We start from the raw sequence: 4408 nt of genomic DNA on the forward strand, positions 1-4408 counted from the left end.
AAAAAAAAAAAAAAAAAAAAAAAAGCATTAACAGAATGAATGAAGACAAAAACCATATGATCAGCTCAAGAGAGGCACAAAAGGCATTTGATAAGATCTAACATTCCCTTGTGATAAAAACTCTCAATAAATTAGGTATAGAAGGAACATATTTCAAAATACTGAAGGCTAAATATGACAAACCCACAGCCAATAATACTTTGGGTAAAAGCTAATGGTAGTTTCTCTAAGATCTGGACCAAGAATATCCACTTTTGTTACTCTTATTTAATATAGCACTGGGAATCTTGGCAAGACCAAATAGGCAATAGGAAGAAATTTTTAAAAACATTAAATTATCCATATTTACACATGACATAAATTCATACACAGAAAAGTCTACTTTATCAAAAAGCTCTTATCACTGCTAAACAAATTCAGTAAAGCTGAAGAATACAAAATCAACATACAAAAAAGAGTAGCATTTTTATGTCTCATGAATGAACTCACTGAATAAGAAATCAAGAAACCAATCCTACTCACAATAGCTATAAAATTGTTAAAAGTTTTAGGAATGAATTTAACCAAGGAAGTGAAAAATCTCTACAGCAAAATAATAAAACACTGATGAAATGAATTGTAAAGAACAGAGAAAAATGGAAGACTATTCAGCATTCATGAATCGGAAGAGTTAATGTTAAAATAACCATTGTGATCTATAGTTTAAATGAAATTTCCATCAAAACACCAATGAATGTCTTCACAGAAATAGAAAAAAAATCTTAAAATTCATACGGAACCACAAAAGACCCATAATAGCCAAATGAATCTGGAACAAATATCAAACAAGCAAACAAGCAAGCTAGAAGCATCACAACATCTGACTTGAAAACATACTACAAAGTTATACTAACACAAACAGATATATAGATCAATGGAACAGAATAAAGAACCCAGAAATTAATCCATGTTCATAACAGGCCACTGACTTTTAACAAAGATTCTAAGAATATAAATGAAGGAGAGTCTCTTCAATACATGATGCTGGCAAAATTAAATACACATATGCAGAAGAATGAAACTAAATCTCTTCCTCTCAATGAACATAAAAATAAAGTCAAAAGGATCAAAGACCCTAAATGTAAATTCTGAAACTATGAAATTATTAAAAGAAAACATGAGGGAAATATTTGACAACACTGGATAGATGATGATTTTATAGATAGGACCCCAAAAGCACAGGAAACCAAAATAAGAATAGGCAAATGTGATTATATCAAACTAAGAAGCTTCTACATAACAAAAGAAATAATCAATAGAATTAAGAGATAACCTGAAGAATAGGAGAAAATATTTGCAGACTCTTCATCTGACAAAAAATTGATAACTATAATATATAAAGAACTCAAAATACCAAAACAAAAAATCAAAAAAACAAAAGCAACCCAATTAAGAAATGAGCTAATGAAATAAATAGAAAATTCTCTAAGAAGACAAATGACCAACAAGAACATGAAAATGCAACAAGAACATGACCAACAAGAACATGAAAATGCAAATCAAAACCACAATGAGATATAATTTCATCACCATTAGAATAGCTGTCATCAAAAAGACAAAAAAAAAAAATAACAAATAAAATAGAAAAAAAAAAAACACGCTGCCGGTGCGAATGTAAATTAGTACTGTCATTATGGAAAACAGTATGTAGATTCCTCAGAAAACTAAAAATAGAACTCCCATAAGATCCAGCATTTCCACTCATAGAAAAATATCCAAAGAAGATGAAATCATACCAAAAAATTACTTGTATTCTGATGTTTATTGCAGCATAATTCACAATAGCTAATACATGGAATTAACATACATGCCGATCAGTGGGTGAATGGATAGAGAAAAATTTGGTATATGTACATAATTGAGTATTCTAGTCATAAAGAAGAATGCAATCCTTTCTACAGTTCATTATATAAGTAAAGTAAGCCAGGCACACAAAAGTAAATACCATATGTTCTCATTCATTTGTGTATTACTAATAAGTCTACTTTACAGATGAAATGAAATAGTGGTCATGAGAGAGTTGGGGAGGACAAAGGACGGGGAGGGGGATAGAAACAAGTTCAATGGGAGGCAACAAACAGAGGAGGAATTGGTTCTTGTTTTTCTATTGCACATTAGGAGAGCTATTGGTTAAAAAATCTGATGAATTTTGAAATGACTATACAGTATGAAATTTCCAACATGTAAAAATAATTAATATTTGAGAGGGAAATGGTTATTACCTGATTTCATTACTACATATTGTATACATGTGTTAAATTACCATAGCGTACCCCATAAAGATGTATAAAATGTCTCAATGAAAAAGAAAACCAAAAGAAAAACTAAAACTGTTTTATGTACATAAAGTATGTTAAATAAAATAGCCATTATAATTAAAATTATCAGTTATAATGCTACAGATGAATTACAGCAATATTTTAGATATATTCGATGCTAAGATTACTAAATTAAAAAAAACTTCATATCCTTCTTTTGGCTTAATATAGCTTAATATATAATAAGAAGGTAACCCAAGGAAAAAATATGGATAATATTTTTTGGTAGTTAAAAAAAATCTTTAAAATACTATATAAAGTGTGTGTGTGTGTGTGTGTGTATATATATATATATATATATATTTATTTATTCTGAACATACATATTCACTAATGTTTTTTTTTTTCATTTTTTTGTTTTTTGGGCCATATTGCCAGAGACAGTAAAATGTGTTTATAAGTATTTTATTTCTAGAAATAAAATAGCTATTCAATTGTAAAACCTGATAATAAATTATGGGTTAAAACATAGGAGGCTATTTAAGTCTCAATAATGATAAGAATACTACATATAATCAAGAATTAACTGCTGGTCCAGTAGTGTATGCCTTGTAATCCCAGTTACTGGGAGACTGAGACAGGAGTATTCCCAAGTTCAAGTCCAGCCTGGGCAACTTAACTGCTGGGGATGTAGCTCAACAATATAGTGTCCCTGGTTTAACTCCCAGTATTGAAAAAGAAAAGAACCAACAAATGACAAGTGGACATATAAAGCCACATAAGTTGGTAGCAGCATCTTCACAAAAGTAAATTACTTATTACTAGAAACAATGATCACTTTTTCAAAATTTTCAGTAAAGTTTCTTTATTTGTAGAGTCTTATAAATATTTTTTTCCAATTTCCACTCAAAAATCACAAAATTGCCTATTCTATGAATTTTTGTGATCATTTCACACCAGCTATGAGCAGGGACTTCAAATATAACACTAATTTAAACAAAAAGTTTGGCAGTTTCTGATAAGAATGACTTCTTTTACACAAACAGATATCAGGATTTAGTCTAGACTTAAAGCTGATTCTGAAAGGTGAAATAAAACACAGGCAAATTTCAGTAGTCAATAGTCATAGCTTATCTTTACCTCCTACTGATCATCAGAACAAGATGTAAATAACATACATGATAAAATTTTTAAGAAATCATAATGCATGACACTTTCATAACATAGTAAAATTTATCATTCAAATCCAAAGACAGCAAAACACTAAAGACACTACCATTAAATCCATGTGTAAGATAAAGAAGTCCACTATTACCATCATTATTTAATATTTTTCTGAAGAAAAAGGTGAAACAAGTAAATTATAGAAAAACATAAGATGTATACAATTGGAAAAAATACACAAAATTATCATAATTTGCAAATGGAAATCTGAATCAGCTGGCAAAAATATTTCAAAAGAGAGAACAGTAATGTGGCTGAAAAATGATGATAATGATTACAGCAAACACATTTTTTGTATTTACTTTCTTGTATTTACTATGTACCAGCAGTTCTACTCATTTGATCCTCCTGTCAGTCCTTTAAGATATGTAATAAATATCATTATCCCTATTTTAAAGACAAGCAAACAGGCATAGAAAAGTCAAGAGACTTGCTTAAGTTTATGCATCTGGTCTGTCAGTGCTAGTAACAAAGACCTGAAAGTCTGTACTCTTAATTACTACACCAAATTGTAAAATCACCAATATACCTCTATATAAAAAAACATTCAGCTAGAAAATATAATGAAGTAGAATGTCCCAGAAATAACAACAGAAGGTTAAAATAGCTAGGAATAACACAAACAAATATGCAAGAAAACTTTACAATGTCACAAAGAAACTTAAAAAAATGTCATGAATTAATAGAAAATGTATCTTGTTCTTGGGGGGGGAAAACCCTCTCAATATCAGACACTAATTTTCCCTACTTATCTATATAAATTTAATTCAGTAACAATAAAAATAGCAAAATTATTTTCCCCAAAATATTAAGAACAAAGGTAAAACAATTCTAATATATATATATATATATATATATATATATATATATATATATATATATAAAAAA

General features: G+C 28.9%; 1 protein-coding gene across 7 annotated transcripts in view; it reads right to left on the reverse strand.

Annotated features, from left to right (window-relative positions):
* Tbck (TBC1 domain containing kinase) overlaps positions 1-4408 on the reverse strand; it is a 242881-nt gene that overhangs the window by 69722 nt on the left and 168751 nt on the right. The window lies entirely within an intron of this gene.

The sequence above is a fragment of the Marmota marmota genome, unplaced genomic scaffold (assembly GCF_001458135.2).
Source record: "Marmota marmota marmota unplaced genomic scaffold, marMar, whole genome shotgun sequence".
In the NCBI taxonomy this organism is placed as follows: Eukaryota; Metazoa; Chordata; class Mammalia; order Rodentia; family Sciuridae; genus Marmota; species Marmota marmota.